The sequence below is a fragment of the Physeter macrocephalus genome, chromosome 13 (genome assembly GCF_002837175.3).
Source record: "Physeter macrocephalus isolate SW-GA chromosome 13, ASM283717v5, whole genome shotgun sequence".
In the NCBI taxonomy this organism is placed as follows: Eukaryota; Metazoa; Chordata; class Mammalia; order Artiodactyla; family Physeteridae; genus Physeter; species Physeter macrocephalus.
The window spans coordinates 73,030,001-73,048,074 of record NC_041226.1 but is presented as its reverse complement, the minus strand read 5'-3'; the positions used below and the strand labels follow the sequence as shown (position 1 = coordinate 73,048,074).

The following is an 18,074-nucleotide window of genomic DNA, read 5'->3' as shown; positions in this document are numbered from 1 at the left end:
CAATATAAATCAAAAGAAAAAAATATTTTTATTTCATTCTTAAATAACCACACTTACTAGTTGGATGTGTATACCTGTTGGGCCCTGCACAACGTTTCAAACTTTGGGAATCAGATTGGACACTTCACACTGATTTTTGTGCAGTACTTGCTTTTCTTTTCGCAGCAGCTAAAAACCTCAGCTTCACAAAGAATTTACATAATGGAAAGGAATGTAGCACCATTCAATGATTGAAGTGAAGTCCCTTGAGCTAGTAGTTCATGCTGTGTCCAACAGATGTCGCTGTGTTTCCCTCACAATTTAAACCAATTCCACGTGGCCACACGGCATAGGTTTGGGACCGCCCAGAAACGCTAACAAACGGAGCAGGCGAAATAAAAGCCCCAAGGAAAGATTGATCTCTGCACCCAAAGGACCAGGGAATGGGAAGCTGAGCAGTACAGAACCCTTTTCACAATACCTGCTCTATTCCAAATACCACGAATAAATCACACCCTTTCCTCTCTCCACTGGGAACAGTGCCGGTGTGGACTGTTCCCTGTCTATGAGCTGACACATGGCCCCCATCCTACCAGCCCAGGGGTAAAGTGTCCACAGAGCCTGAGGGTGGTGCCCAGACTTCCACCAAATAAGGTAAGTAGCTGGTCAGTTAGAAGATTTAAAGTGGAACTAGAAAAAAGTCCAGAATATCTTCAAATATTACTCATCACACCAAGAACCAGGAGCATCTCATCTCACCTCAGTGAGAAAAGACAAGAATCTGTGTAAGATTTTAAAGCAGTCATCATAAAAAATGCTCCAATGAGCAATTATGAACACTCGTGAAACAAATGAAAAAATAATAATAAAGACACAGAAAAGAAATACAGGGTAAAAGGAAGAATCAACTGAAATTTTTCAAGCTGGAAAATGAAATAAAAGCCTCATTGAATGCGCTCAGTAACAGAAAATGGAAATGACAAAAGAATCAGTGAGAAACTCCCAAACAGGATAAACCCAAAGAAATTCATGCCAAGATACATCACCATAAAATTTTTGAAAATAAAAACAAAGAAGGGACTTCCCTGGTGGTCCAGTGGTTAAGAATCTGCCTTCCAATTACAGGGGACGTGGGTTCAATCCCTGGTTGGGGAATTAAGATCCCACACACCACAGGGCAACTAAGCCCACACACTCTGGAGCTGGGGTGCCACAACTAGAGAGAAGCCCGCATACCCCAATGAAGAGCCCATGTGCCGCAATGAAAGATCAACTACTGAGCCCGTACACCACAACTATAGAGTCCGCGGGCTGCAGCTACAGACCCCACACGCCACAACTAGAGAGAAGCCCACGCACCACAGTGAAAGATCCTGCGTGCCGCAGCTAAGACCTGACGCAGCCAAAAATAAATACAAAATTTTAAAAAATCATTACACAGGAAAAAAGTTGTTAAAAAAAAAGAAAAACAAAGATATTGAAAGCACTCTCTGCTATTCAATACCTTCCAGTGAAGCCCCGTTTTACTCAAAAAAATCAAAGTCCATACAACAGCCTCCAAGGCGCTATGTGATCTGGCTCTTTACTAACCTTCCAAGCTCATCTTATAGTTCTCTTTCATTGACTACATTCTAGCCACACAGGCCTCCTTTCTGTCCCTTGAATATACTAGGCATGCCTCCACTTAGGGTCCTTGCTCTAGTTATTCCCCTTCTCAGAATTCTCTTTTCCCAAATATTTGTTGAATTAATTGAATGATGAGAGTGGTAAAATGAGAATATCTACCAGACACACATTCTAAAAGGCTTCCATTATTTCTCTAAAATATTCTATACTGGCTTCCCCAGGTGCTACTCTGATAACATCCAGGTGTTATCTTGAATGATATGCACTTCTAGTGTCCAGATTATTGTCCCTTGTACTATCATTCAATAATAGCAACTAGTAGGATTTTTTAGAAATAGTCATTGCCAAGTATTGTGCCAGGGAGAGCAAGATGGACCTAGAGTGAATTCAGTCAAGTTACAGGATACAAAAATCAATATACAAAAATCTGTTGTGTTTCTATACACTAATAATGAACTATCAGAAAGAGAAATTTAGAAAGCAATTCCATTTACAATTGCATCAAAAAGAATAAAATATCTAGGAATGAATTTAACCAAGGCCATGAAAGATCTGTTCACTGAAAACTACAGGACATTAATGGAAGAAACTGAACAAGACACAAATAGATGAAAAGATATCCATGCTCATGGATTGGAAGAATTAATGTGGTTAAAATGTTCACACTACCCAAATCAGTCTACAGAGTCAATGCAATCCCTGTCAAAATTCCAATGGCATTTTTCACAGAACTAGAAAAACAATCCTAACATTTGTATGAAACCACAAAAGACCCCAAATAGCCAAAGCACTCTTCAGAAAGAAGAACAAAGCTGGAGGCATCAAGCTCCCTGATTTCAAACTATACTTCAAAGCCATAATAATCAAAACATAATGTATTGGCATAAAAACAGACACATAGATCAATGGAGCAGAATAGAGAGCCCAGAAATAAATCCATGCATATGTGGTCAATTAATCTACAACAAAGGAGGCAAGAATATACAAAGGGGAGAAGGCAGTTTCCTCAATAAATGCTGTTGAGAAAACTGGACAGCCACATGCAAAAGAATGAAATGGGACCACTATCTTATACCATACACAAAAAATAACTCAAAATTTATTAACAACTTGAATGTAAGACCTGAAACCATAAAACTCCTAGAAGAAAACATAGATGGTAATCTCCTTGACATCAATCTTGATGATTTTTTGGATTTGACATAAAAAGCAAAACAAGAGGAAAACAGGAAGAAGGAGGAGGAGGAGGAAGAGGAGGAGGGGGGAGGGGGAAGGGGAGGCAGAGGGGAAAGGAAGGAGGAGGAGGAGGAGAAGGGGGAGGACTGCATCAAACAGTTTCTGCACAGAAAAGGAAACCATCAACAGAAAAGGCAAACCTACTTAATGGGAGAAAATATTTGCAAATCACATATCTGGTAAGGGATTAATATCCAAAATGTATAAAAAACTCATACAACTCAATAGCCAAAAATCTAACAGAATCACTTTGCTGTACACCTGAAACTAGTACAATGTTGTCAGTCAACTATACTTCAATTTTTAAAAAGACAAGAAATAACAAGTTTTGGCAAGGATTCAGAGAAAAGGGAACCCTTGTGCATTATTGGTGGGAATGTACATTGGTGCAGCCACTATGAAAGACAGTTTGGACGTCCCTCAAAAACTTAAAAATAGAGCCACCATATGGTCCAACAATTCCACTTCTGGGTACTTATCCAAAGAAAATGAAAACACTAATTCAAATAGATATATGCACCCCTACGTTCGCTGCGGTATTATTGACAATAGCCAAGACAGAAACAACCTCACTGTCCATTGATGGATAAATGGGTAAAAAGGATGTGATTGATATTTTTTTTTCAGCCATTAAAAGAAAGAATGAAATCTTGCCATTTGTGACAACATGGATGGACCTTGAGGGCATTATAATAAGTGAAAGAAGTCAGACAGAAAAAGATATGATCATATGATCTTATATGTGGAATCTAAAAACAAGCAAAAAACCAAAAAACAAAAAACCCAAACTCATGGATGTAGAGGACAGATTGGTGGTTGTCTGAGGTATGGGGTGGGGTGTAGACGAAATGCAGGAAATGGATCAAAAAGAAATCCAGAGGGAGAGGGAGATGGGGGGAAGAAATTCTATTACTTGCAGCAACAGTGATAGCTTGATACAACTTAACATTCCATTTCTTCTAAAATTCATAGTTCCCTGCAGGGAGAACATACTACCAAATTCCTATATTTTTACTAATTTCATTTTAAGACATATACATTTCATATTTAAGATGCTTGCTAGTTTAAAAAAAACAACAACTGTCAAAGATCTATTCCTGATTCCTGTGGACAACATATAAACAATTCCATGGCTTTCCCAGCAACTCAGGTAGACATTCCCCTTAAATATGCAGAAAAACATAGTACTGCATCTTAGCCAACTCATTAGTAGATTTAGAACATGATCATCATAGGATTACAAGAATTATTACAAAATAAGCCATATCACCTCTCCTTGCTGACAAAAATAGACTGGAACTCTGGAAAGGAAAGCTTGCCCTTCACCCAAGAATCTCAACTGATTGTGAGCTGCTGCACACAGTGAATTTATGAGGACTCAGCATTACTCTGTGTTCATTCTAAGTTCACATGTCATCAGTTCTTCAAAACTCAGCTGTTGCTGCCATATCATTTTCCAAAAGGAGTAAATACATTTCAATATACATTCTAAACAGCGAATAATACCATCCTGATGCACGACGCAGAGCCATGCGACCAGACCGTGAGTGACCATTTCTTTAGGGAAGTTCTGTTCCCCCCGATGCCGGGGAGAGCTCATCAGCCAACACTGATCAAGCACCAGGCACGCTTGATATACATCATAACATTTACTTTTCACGTGGGCCCTGGCGTTATTACTCCCATTTTACAGATGTGGAAACCGAGGTTCAAAGTTTCGATAACTTGGCCAAAGTCACAAATTAAGGGGCAACATCTGAGTTCTACCCCCAGTCTAATTGCAAAGCCTCATTAGACAGCAGGATACACAACTCACATTCCCTTTAAGATCGGGTATGAGATTTCAAAGGCAGCTACTTTAGGCTGTGTTTCCAGACACAGAGGGGAGGCACTCTTTGGTCCCCCTTTCGGAAGCTTCGGTCTCCTCTCTGCCCCTCCTTGAACTTCTCTGCACTCCTGTGTTTCCAAAGCTGCTACTCTTCCCCAACCGGCCAGCTGAAGCAAACAGGAAAGTGGAGAGGCACAGAATTTCCTGCCAGGAGACCATGGGGTCAGGTCCAGCTCTGTTACTATCTGCCCAACCTCCCTGGGTCTTCGATTGTAAAATAAGAGCGCTGTACTAGGTTAATGGTTTCCCCTATGTGCGCTTAAATAAAAGATACCCGACTTTTTAGCTGGCATGATCTCAGCTGTCTCCTAGCCTAAAATACCGTGATTGGCAGTGAATTCTCATGAAGCCTTTCTTTACAGCTCCCACCAGCCCGTCCTCATCTCTCTCTTCTCTGAATTCATGGCTCATCATTTGCGTATACAAGGCTGCTCTGACATTTACGGGGCCCAGGGCAAGAATGCAAAGGGAGACCCACATACCATTTGTCTAAATGCGCAAAAGTTATCAATGAACCAACAAGCCATTATATAAAACGTGTTCTATCCATCCTTCAAGGTGACAACTAAATCTTCATAACGCACTGGGAGCCCGGGCTCAAATTTAGAATCCTCAGACCTCTTGGAGATCTGCACGGGAAAGTGACAGTGCAGGAGGGGTAATCTTGGCCCGGGACTCTGGCCCACAGCCCTCCCTGCTTCCTTCCCAACTTGGCCCGTTCTCACAAGGAAGGACATCATGTTTGCGGGTGTGAACACAGCAGCACACGCATGCAAGTTCCATCAACCTTCCCCAACACCCACACACACACAAACACACACACACACACACACACACAGAGCTGTCCCTTGCCCCCCACTGGGTCCTTCCGTGTGTGTTCATTCTCTGGAGAAGAGACTTGGAAAAGAACACATTCAGACCCTGAGAGTTGGCTCAGGACCACTGGGATGGGGTGGAATCCTAGGAACACACAGCACGGTCCCGAAGAAGGTGGGTGGACACCTCCCCTGTCACACACCCAGCACACTCCTTCCCGGGAAGGTGGGCTCTGTACGGAAGAAAGCCGAGCCCACCAAGACGTGGGTGCAGAGCAGGGGACCCTCTTGCTGAAGGCAAGAGGGTCATTCCTTTCGTGCTTTCTTACTTTTAGCTCCCCTTATTTTCCTCTTCTCAGATAAGATCTTTAGACAGTTTTGCTTCCTGTAGGTACTAGGTTTAGGTAAGAGAACTGAATATTTTACTCCCAGCCTATTGACAGGGTTTCCTTTGCAGAACACCTTTTCTCTTGCAAGATTCCTTACTTAACATTTATACAGAATTCTAGAAACCCAATCTACCATCAACCATTTGGATTTAACTATATATCACTAGAGTCATCGCTCAAAACTATTTCCTCTCCACTTCATCTTGAAGTTGATTTTCTAATTTACTTGTTGTTTATTGTAGCCAGATTTCTCTAGTATATTCATCGCATGAAATATCGATGTTTCAATCTTTGAAACCACGTATGTCCACGTAGGTGTTTCTGTTGCTACCTGGATGTATGGTTCTTCAGCTGGATGTGGGAATCTTGGATTAGAGCCTTTTCTAGCAGCAGTTCGTAAATACCATCTAACTGTCTCCCAGCCTCAGGTAATGACAAAGGAGACATTTCAGCACTGCTCCAAATCTTTTTCTTCGGAAAGTTTCTTATATTTTAGTTCAGAAGCTGTTCTGCTTTGTAGGGGGTGAGCCCAGCAGAGAGTGAGGAGGAAGCTAGCAAGGTCCTCTGCACCTGAATCCTGGCAGATCTCCAGGCAAAATATGGAAGTCTGGAAGCTCAGCAGCTATTTTGCTCAAAAGAAGTAGCTGGGCGAGGAAGGGGGCACAGAAGCATTCGGGTCACCATCTCCCCAGAGAGCTACCTACATTCACAGCACTTTGTAAAGGCACCTGTGAAATCTCGACGAATTCTGACAAATTACCCTCCACGATGCCATTCCCTACTCATATACCATAATATATGATCATGTTCTTTCTTCTACAACCTCATAATGATTAGATACTGTCAATCTTTAAAAAATTTTTCCATCTAATGAATATTAAATGGTAGGGATCCTTCCAGACCGGGGCGCGAACCCGGTTCCCCTGCATCGGCAGGCGGACGCGCAACCACTGCGCCACCAGGTGGAGCCATAGTTCTGGAACATAGTCCTGGGTTCACGCCCACTTCTCTACGGCCTGGAAACTTGATGCAAGAAAATGGGTTACTCACAGGGCTCACCTCTCTTGATTTCTGTTTCTCTGGGATCACTTTCTTTTGTTGCCTGATGTTCAGTATGTTGGCAACCACTGTTTTCTACATGTTGCCTAGTTTTTTGTTGTTTCAGGCAGGTGGGTAAATCCAGTCCCATCTCAACCATGTGCAGAAGTGTACCTTTTCCTAAGCTTTAAATTCTTTTTTATTTTTGTCACTCTTTAAAAAAAAATAATAAATACATTTAAGGCTACAATTTTTCTGGTGAATATTTTTTTACATATCCCTCCCAGACCGGGGCGCGAACCCGGTTCCCCTGCATCGGCAGGCGGACGCGCAACCACTGCGCCACCAGGGAAGCCCCTGTTTAACTTTTTACTAAACTATGGAGCCATAGTTCTGGAACATAGTCCTGGGTTCACGCCCACGTCTCTACGGCCTGGAAACTTGATGCAAGAAAATGGGTTACTCACAGGGCTCACCTCTCTTGATTTCTGTTTCTCTGGTGGCCCACAGCCCTCCCTGCTTCCTTCCCAACTTGGCCCGTTCTCACAAGGAAGGACATCATGTTTGCGGGTGTGAACACAGCAGCACACGCATGCAAGTTCCATCAACCTTCCCCAACACCCACCCACACACACACACACACACACACACACACACACACACACACACACAGAGCTGTCCCTTGCCCCCCACTGGGTCCTTCCGTGTGTGTTCATTCTCTGGAGAAGAGACTTGGAAAAGAACACATTCAGACCCTGAGAGTTGGCTCAGGACCACTGGGATGGGGTGGAATCCTAGGAACACACAGCATGGTCCCGAAGAAGGTGGGTGGACACCTCCCCTGTCACACACCCAGCACACTCCTTCCCGGGAAGGTGGGCTCTGTACGGAAGAAAGCCGAGCCCACCAAGACGTGGGTGCAGAGCAGGGGACCCTCTTGCTGAAGGCAAGAGGGTCATTCCTTTCGTGCTTTCTTACTTTTAGCTCCCCTTATTTTCCTCTTCTCAGATAAGATCTTTAGACAGTTTTGCTTCCTGTAGGTACTAGGTTTAGGTAAGAGAACTGAATATTTTACTCCCAGCCTATTGACAGGGTTTCCTTTGCAGAACACCTTTTCTCTTGCAAGATTCCTTACTTAACATTTATACAGAATTCTAGAAACCCAATCTACCATCAACCATTTGGATTTAACTATATATCACTAGAGTCATCGCTCAAAACTATTTCCTCTCCACTTCATCTTGAAGTTGATTTTCTAATTTACTTGTTGTTTATTGTAGCCAGATTTCTCTAGTATATTCATCGCATGAAATATCGATGTTTCAATCTTTGAAACCACGTATGTCCACGTAGGTGTTTCTGTTGCTACCTGGATGTATGGTTCTTCAGCTGGATGTGGGAATCTTGGATTAGAGCCTTTTCTAGCAGCAGTTCGTAAATACCATCTAACTGTCTCCCAGCCTCAGGTAATGACAAAGGAGACATTTCAGCACTGCTCCAAATCTTTTTCTTCGGAAAGTTTCTTATATTTTAGTTCAGAAGCTGTTCTGCTTTGTAGGGGGTGAGCCCAGCAGAGAGTGAGGAGGAAGCTAGCAAGGTCCTCTGCACCTGAATCCTGGCAGATCTCCAGGCAAAATATGGAAGTCTGGAAGCTCAGCAGCTATTTTGCTCAAAAGAAGTAGCTGGGCGAGGAAGGGGGCACAGAAGCATTCGGGTCACCATCTCCCCAGAGAGCTACCTACATTCACAGCACTTTGTAAAGGCACCTGTGAAATCTCGACGAATTCTGACAAATTACCCTCCACGATGCCATTCCCTACTCATATACCATAATATATGATCATGTTCTTTCTTCTACAACCTCATAATGATTAGATACTGTCAATCTTTAAAAAATTTTTCCATCTAATGAATATTAAATGGTATTTCATTGTTATTGTTTAAATAGCTTTATCGAGATAGAGTTGAACACAGTAAACTACATATTCTTCAATTGTACAATTTTCTAAGTTCAACACATTTGACACCCATGAAACCACCACCACAAACAAAATAATAAACATATACATCACTCCCCAAAACTTCCTTGTGCTTTTTAAAAAAAATCTCTCCATCCTGCCTTTCTTCACCCGCTCCACCCTCTTTCTGCAGGAAACCACCGGTCTGCTTTCTGACATGATAATTAGTTTGCATTTTGTAGAATTTTATATAAATAACATAATTATTTTGAGATTCACCCATGATGTTGCATATATCAATTGCTCATTCCTTCTTACTGCTAAGTAGTACTTCGTTTGGTTGTATGAATATACCATAATGTATCAATTCACCTATTGTTAAACATTAGAGTAATGTCTAGCTTTCGGCTACTGTGAATAAAATTGCTAGGAGCACTCATGTACAGATCTCTGTAAAGAGGTACTCCCTCATTTCATTTATGTAAACACCTAAGTGAATGACTGGATTTTATGTCAGACCTTTGTTTAACTTTTTTTTTTTTTTTTTTTTTTTTGTGGTATGCAGGCCTCCCTCTGTTGTGGCCTCTCCCGTCGCGGAGCACAGGCTCCGGACGCGCAGGCTCAGCGGCCATGGCTCACGGGCCCAGCCGCTCCGCGGCATGTGGGATCCTTCCAGACCGGGGCGCGAACCCGGTTCCCCTGCATCGGCAGGCGGACGCGCAACCACTGCGCCACCAGGTGGAGCCATAGTTCTGGAACATAGTCCTGGGTTCACGCCCACGTCTCTACGGCCTGGAAACTTGATGCAAGAAAATGGGTTACTCACAGGGCTCACCTCTCTTGATTTCTGTTTCTCTGGGATCACTTTCTTTTGTTGCCTGATGTTCAGTATGTTGGCAACCACTGTTTTCTACATGTTGCCTAGTTTTTTGTTGTTTCAGGCAGGTGGGTAAATCCAGTCCCATCTCAACCATGTGCAGAAGTGTACCTTTTCCTAAGCTTTAAATTCTTTTTTATTTTTGTCACTCTTTAAAAAAAAATAATAAATACATTTAAGGCTACAATTTTTCTGGTGAATATTTTTTTACATATCCCCTGAATTTTTGATACTTTGCTCCTTTTCTGCTCACTTTAATGGCTTCTAATTTCTACTTTGTTGTATTATTTCATCTATTGTCTAAAAGACTTTAAATGATTTTATTATAAAACATGCCCCAAATTTCAGAGAACAGTGCCATGAATGCCTATATACCATTTCCCCAGAATCAACAGGTAACAAGATGTTTCCACATTTATTTCATCTATGCATGTCTGTTTTCTTTTTCTTTGCTAAAGTATTTTCAAGAGAATCCTAGACATGTCATTTCCCTCCAGCATATTTTAGTCCCTAAAATATAAAAACATTTTCTTCTTTAATCACAATGTTATTATCACATGTAATAAAATTAACAATAATTCTTCAGAACCATTTTATGATCGAGTTCTCCTGATTATCTCAAAATATTTGTACACATTGTTTATTCAAAATAGGATGGGATCAGGGTCCACTCATTACATTTGGTGGTTGTGCTTTTTAAGGCTCTTTTCATCAAACTGAGTCCCCCCCTTCCTCCACCATTGGCTTGTTCAATAAGCCAGACCAGTTGTCCTATGGAATGTCCCACATTCCGATTTGTTTTTTCGTATCTCTGTGATTTTATTTAACTTCTTTTCTATCCCCTGTATGTCTTCTAGTTCGCCCTAGAGACTTGATTAGATTCAGGTTTAACTTTTTTTTTTGGCAAGAATATGTTACAGCCGGTGCTGTGTTCTTCATATTGCATTACATCTGGAGGCACCTAATGTCTGGTTTCTATTTTTAGTGATGCTAAGACTGATCAAAGGGTTTGGGTGGTGACAGCCTGATCTCTCCATCATAGCTCCCCACCAATCATTGGTCAAGTGATATTATCCTTTGACGACTATTGCCTGATTCAATTATTTCTTTAGGGGTGGCTAAGTGATACTTTCCTATCATTTCTTTCTTATGTGTTAGCTGGAATTCCTCTGTAAATAAGAACTGTCGCTCTTCAGTTAGGGCTATTTGATTATCCTGAAAAGCAAGGTAACTCTTTCCTTCTCATTGCCAATTTTCAGAGTAAGAAATTGGTGTCCTCAAGTGGGAAGCGGCCGCATAGCACAGGGAGATCAGCTGGGTGCTTTGTGACCACCTAGAGGGGTGATAGGGAGGGAGGGAGGGAGACGCAAGAGGGAAGAGATATGGGGACATATGTATATGTATAACTGATTCACTTTGTTATAAAGCAGAAACTAACACACCATTGTAAAGCAATTATACTCCAATAAAGATGTTAAAAAAAAAAAAAAGAAAGAAATTGGTGTCCTCAGACAAAACTACAATTCAAAAAGCTACATGCACCTTTATGATCATAGCAGCACTATTCACAATAGCCAAGACATGGAAGCAACCTAAATAACCATTGACAGATGAATGGATAAAGAAGATGTGGTACATGTATACAATGGAATATCACTCAGCCATAAAAAAAGAATGAGAATGCCATTTGCAGCAACATGGATGAACCTAGAGATTATCATGCTAAGTGAAGTAAGTCAGGCAGAGAAAAAACAAACACCATATGATATCACTTATATGTGGAATCTAAAATATGACACAAATGAACTTACCTACGAAACAGACTCACAGATGTAAGGAACAGACTTGTGGTTGCCAAGGCTGGGGAGAGGGAAGGAGTGGGAGTTTGGGGTGAGCAGATGCAAACTATTATATAGAGAATGGATAAACAACAAGGAGCTACTGTATTGAACAGGGAACTGTATTCAAAATCCTGTCCTAAACCATAATGGAAAACAATATATATATATATATACACACACACACACACACACACACACACACACGTATAACTGAATCGCTTTGCTGTACAGCAGAAACTAACACAACGTTGCACATCAACTATACTTCAAAAAAAACACAAATGAAATTGGCTCCCTGGTACTTCCAGTGATGTCCAATGAGCTGGGTTGCTCTCTCTCTCTCCCTCTCTCTTCTATTCAATTGGTTAAATTAATTGAAAGAATACATGTCTCTGATTAATTCCCCAGCCTGTGCCCCTTTGTGAGCTGAGGGCCCCCTAGAGCCAGCAACTTGGCTTCATGGAAGAGGCGGGGGATAAAATTTCCCTCAGAGAGCTAGCGGCCACTTCTTCACAGACAGCTGTGGTGCTGCCGGCTCAGGTGCGCGGAAACCTGCGCAAGCGGGGCTTGTTGGGTTCTCCGCACCTTGTAGTCATTGAGCTCAAGTTTACCCACCTCAGACGGGAATATCCAGCAGGAGGGTCAGCTGGCCTTCAGGAGAGCCCGGGAGCCCAGCAGCTGCTTTTCCAAAGCGGGAGTGCTGGTGGGGGCGATCGCATCGGGGAGTGACAGGTTCAGGACCTCGGGGTGCGTCTGAGTAGAGGCTGCCTCTCTTTGCCCGAGACTCCAATGGGCATAATCGCTAGTCTCAGTGACTTACAGCTCGGAGGAGTCAGGATGCCAGGCCCCCAAGGGTGGCAGTACTTCTCTACATGACCCGATATACTTGCTGACAGGGACACTTGCTGGTATCTATTTCTGCTTGGGTCCAGTCAAGAGAAAGAAATCACACCTTAATTTAAAAGGGAAAGTTGAATGTAAAGAATTAACAACTGTAACAGGAGATTGGAATAATGAGGCATTGGCTATTACAAAGAGAACGAAAGAATGTAGAAAGAGCAGAAACAGGGAGCAGCCACTCTACTTAGGGCTGAGATGGAACCCCCTTTTCTCCACTTACCCCACCAGCTGGGCTGAAATCCACATCTTGTTGAGAGGGCAGGCTGCGGCCTGCTGAGAAGTTGTCGTGGTGCTGTGCCGGCCACATTCCTCGGAAATCTGCCCTAGAGGATGCCGGGGAAGGGTGGTCACGGGGAAGCACGGGGCTACGAAACCGCCCAAGGGGGCCGGGGGAGAGGGCGGTACGCTGCTGCCACTGAAGCTGCTGGCTGCCAGGTACTGCATGCAGAGCAGTGGAGGAGCCGTGAGCTCTGGGGAAGCCGGGTCCTGGGCCAGCCACCGGCTCCAGAGGAGCCTGACCTGGGGATGTCTGCTGGGCTGAGGGAGACACCGGAACTAGGAGGCAAACCCTGTCCTCCTGCGCCCTCTACTGACAAAACTTAGCATTGCTCCAGCTGGCAAAGGAAAAATCTTTAAAGGACCCACCCCTATTTTCGCAGAGCAGGCAAAAAAGGGTGACTGTGGAGCAGAAAGGCAGGAGGCCCGTGATTGGCACCATATACCTGTTGAAAGGGACCTCTGCTTGTATCGATATTTTGAAAAAACCCAGAATAAAATACAATAAAATGTTAAGTTAAAATTGTAAGTGGCAGGACTTTCGGTGTTTATTGTACCCATTTTGTAACTTTCTAGATATTTTAAGTCTAATCGTGGTGAGAAAAAGTGTTTGATATATTACTTAAGCTTGAGAACCCTTGAGCTGGTAGATACATCCCTCTACATCTAAAGAAACTGATCTACATGAAATTTTTCAACTTGTATGGTCTGAATTCTGTTGAAGAAACAAGAACTTGTTCCCATCATTTATTCATACTTTATTCATTAAACATTTAAGAGCATCTCTTCTGTGCTGATAACCATACCGGATCCCAACCCTCCAGTTCCTCACATCCAGGAGGCGAGAGGCAAAATCTTGGCTAGTTAAACCGGACAGAAGAGAATGTAAGAGACGTTTGCGCTCAGAAGGAGTTTTGGAAGCCCTCCTGGTACAGTGATGCCTGTGTTGTGCTGAAGGAAATAATAAGAATTATCCAAGAGAGAATATTTCAGAGAGAAAAGCAATTGTTTGAAAAAATTAAAAAGTCTAGCTCAATTTTCACCTATAAATTAATTAAACCAAGAGAATGGGAAAACGTATACTCTAAATAAGAAACATCTAAAAATTTTAAAATGAGATATAGTCTAAATAAAGTGAGTAATAAGTTTGATGGGGTTGAAGCATGTATAAATGATCTGTGATCCTACAGCTCTCACTGTGCCAGAAGAGGTTAAGAGAGAGAGAGAGGCTAAACGTGGGTCACAGGCAATTTTCTGACCATCTGCAATGCTGAAGCTTTTAAATGGTTGGGATAATTAAGCATGCATTTCAGACTAGAACCAACACATTCTGGGACAGGTGACACATATACCTTCCATGAAATGTGCATTTTATCACATTCATCTTCTAAGTGAAAGAACACCTGCAGGTTCTCTCCTGTCTATCCTGGGCTTCTCAAAGAGATACTGCAAGATAAGATCGCTGTTTTCCATGTATGTGTAACTGAGTATTTCCGATCTTATTGTCTATGTGTGGAGGCATCCTGCAATCCTTTCCTTTGGGAGAAGCCACTGTGCTGTTATTCCAATACCTAGAGTGATTCATATGTCTGGAATGAAAAGACGATCCCAAATCAGTTCCACTGATAATGCCACTGTCATTGCTGTGCTGGGCAGAGGACCAAGACTCTATCGGCTGATCTTTTGACACATGTGTAAAACACTTAAGCTGCCCTGCCATTCGGGGTTTCAACTTGCACTGACCTGTCAACTGAATTCTGATTTCTACTCAGGGTTTTCTGTAAGGGATTAGAAAAAGATCGACTTGTTAAATTTGATGCTTGCAGAACACTAAAATGGAACCCATCCTGTATTGCGATTAAAATCTCTTAACTGAAATGTTAAGTCTTGAGGCTTTTTATTGTCATTTACTTTTTAAATTAATAACTTTACTTTTTAGAGAAGTTTTCAGTTCACAGCAAGACTGAGAGGCAAGTACAGAGAGGTCCCATATACCACCCCCGCTCCCTCACATGCACAACCTCCTTCAACATTTCCACCAGGGTGGCACCTTTGTTACAATCTATGGACCTGCACCAATACATCATCATCACCTAAAGTCCATAGTTTACATTAAGTTTCATTCTTAGTGTTGTACGTCCTATCACTTTTTTAAAAAAAATTATTTACTTTATTTTTGGCTGCGTTGGGTCTTCGTTGCTGCGTGTGTGCTTTCTCTAGTTGCAGTGAGCGGGGGCTATTCTTCGTTGCGGTGCGCGGGCTTCTCATGGCCGTGGCTTCTCTTGTTGTGAAGCACGGGCTCTAGGCACGCGGGCTTCAGTAATTGTGGCACGCGGGCTCTAGAGCGCAGGCTCAGTAGTTGTGGCTCACGGGCTTAGTTGCTCCGTGGCATGTGGGATCTTCCCGGACCAGGGCTTGAACCCGTGTCCCCTGCATTGGCAGGCAGATTCTTAACCACTGCGCCACCAGGGAAGCCCACATCCTATCACTTTCGACAAATGTATGATGATGTGGACCCAGCATGATAGTATCATACACAGTAGTTTTACTGCCCTAAAAATCCTATGTGCTTAATTCCCCTTTTTATCCCTAACTCTCCCTTAACCCGACAACTACTGATCTTTTTACTATAGTTTTGCCTTTTCCAGAATGTTGTATAGTTGGAATCATACAGTACATAGACTTTTCAGATTGGCTTCTTCCACTTAGTAATATGTATTTAAGATTCCTCCATGTCTTTTTTTAGCTCATTTCTTTTTTTAGCGCTGAATAATATTCCATTATCCAGATGGATGACAATTTATCCATTCATCTACTGAAGGCCATCTTGTTTGCTTCCAAGTTTTGCAATTATGAGTTTATGCGTAAAGCTGCTATCAACATCCACATGGAGGTTTTTGTGTGGGCGTACTTTTTTTATCTGCTTTGGGTAAACCAAGGAGCAAGGTTGTTGGATCATATGGTAAGAGTATGTTTAGTTTTGTAAGAAACCACCAAACTGTCTTGCAAAGTGGCTGCACCATTTTGCATTCCCACCAGAGGTGAATGAGAGTTCCCGTCGCCCCATATCTTCACCAGAATTTGGCCTTGTCAGTGTTCTGGAATTTGGTCATTCTAACAGGTGGATGGTGGTATCTCACTGTTGTTCTAATTAGCATTTCCCTGATGATATATGATATGGAGCATCTTTTCATATGATTATTAGCCATCTGTGTACCTTCTTTGGTGAGGTGTCTGTTAAGGGCTGTGGCCTATTTTTAAATCAGTTGTTCATTTTCTTACTGTTGAATCTTAAGAGTTCTTTGTATATTTTGGGTAACAGTCCTTTGTCAGATATATCTTTTACAAATATTTTTTTCTCAATCTGTGGCCTGTCTTGTTCTCTTGACATATATTTGTCCTTTGCAGAGCAGAAGTTTTTAATTTGAATGAAGTCCACCTTATCAATTCCTTCTTTCATGGATGAAGTTTATTTTTATTTGACCCATTATTTTACTTTTAACCCTGATAAACACTGTTGTCCTCTAAGCTTGCTGCTGCCCTCATAGAGATGATTAATTGAAACTTTCCTCCTACACATTGAGGCTGTTTCTGTGGATCCCACAAAATTGCTGTGAGCATCAAATGAGACGATGTTTATGAATAGGTTTTGGAAACTGAAAAGCACGTGTACTCATGTCAGGTAGCATTACTAGTCTCTTGATAGCAAACACACTCTTATTTTTTCTTTGGCCAATGGATTGTATTCATGATACCAGTTAAAAAGAGATCAAGTTCATATTACAGTCGACAATACCATTTGGAATCTAAGAAATAAGAGGCAGCAAATGTCATCTTTAATTCCAGAGGTTGTCAACTTTCACACTCCTACAGAGAGAGTGGGTCTGTTTCAGTGCTTTCTTCTGTCTCTGGAAGCACCAAGAATTATTTTGTGATTTTGCAAGATTTTCCCAGTTTACATTCATCTCCTGCTTCAGGATTTTCTTTCCATTTATTTTGGCATAACTAAATAAAAGTGCAGTACACTTTAATTGAATAAGTGAAGACAAGAAAAAGAAACCAGAGAGAGAGAGAGAGGGAGAATAGGTGGCGCTCCAAAAGTTGCTGAGTTTTCTTGCTGAAATTCTAGCCAACAACCTATAGAAAGAAAGTGTCATTACTGGCAAATGTCCTAAAGAAGTAGTTTATGACCGCTCATGTTACCTCTATCCCACTGTAATGACAGTATATATTTGGAGCTGTCTCTCCACTAACTAGAGGGAGAGATCTTGAAAAAGGACAATTTCTTAGAGCACCTTCAATAGATTTATTCCTTGGTTCCTTATAATTTTTGTTATGTTGCATATGGCATATTTAAAAAATTATCCTTTCTAAAATGTTGTGGTTGTGTATCATATAGTTTTTGTACATGATCTTGTACAAACTTGAACTCTTTCATTAGTTCTAACAGTTTGTTGATAGAATCTATTGAATATTCCATATAGGAAATCCTATGGTATGAAATTTATTTCTTCCTTTCTAATCACTATACCTCTGACTTATTTCCTTGCTTTTATTGTACTGTCCAGACCTGTAGCACAAGACTGCTGACTAGAAAGAGCGATAGCAGATATCTTTTTTTTTTCCTGTCTTTGTCATTTTTCTCCATTTAATATAATTCATGCTGGGGGCTCTCAGAGGATACCATTTATCATGTTAATGAAGTTTTCTGGCTTTTATGTTTGTTTAAAAAAACCGTGAATGATGTTGACTTTTACAACAAATCTTTTTTTTTTTTTTTTGGTATCTTTCAAGGACATCATATGGTTTTTCTCCTCTAATCTGTTAAACGGAAGACTTACACAAATAGATGTTTTTTCCAGCAATGAAGGAAGAATTCTTTTCTGATTAGCTCAACAATGGGCAGTCACTGGAGAAAATTCAACCAGTATATGAGTGTGTATGAGACACGCCTTGTGCGGCTCTTCAGTTCATGCTTTCCTGCTCTCTGCTGCCTGACCCTGGGCTTCTTTAGGCCAGGGGGGTGCTTTACATCATCAAGAGAAAGTTCAGAGAGCTTTGCTTGATAGGAACCTATTATTTTTTTTTTAACATCTTTATTGGAGTATAATTGCTTTACAATGGTGTGTTAGTTTCTGCTTTACAACGCAGTGAATCAGTTATAGGCATACATATGTTCCCATATCCCCTCCCTCTTGCGTCTCCCTCCCTCCCTCCCACCCTCCCTATCCCACCCCTCTAGGTGGTCACA

The 18,074-nt window shown here is 41.7% G+C and overlaps 1 long non-coding RNA gene across 8 annotated transcripts in view; it reads right to left on the bottom strand.

The window, feature by feature from the left end:
- Positions 1-12,878: 12,878 nt before the first annotated feature.
- LOC114487530 (uncharacterized) overlaps positions 12,879-18,074 on the bottom strand; it is an 18,837-nt gene continuing 13,641 nt past the window's right edge. For all 8 annotated transcript variants that reach the window (XR_003682713.2, XR_003682716.2, XR_003682710.2 and 5 more), the window contains one exon: positions 12,879-16,960. This is a non-coding gene — a long non-coding RNA (uncharacterized lncRNA). The remainder of the gene's footprint in view (positions 16,961-18,074) is intronic.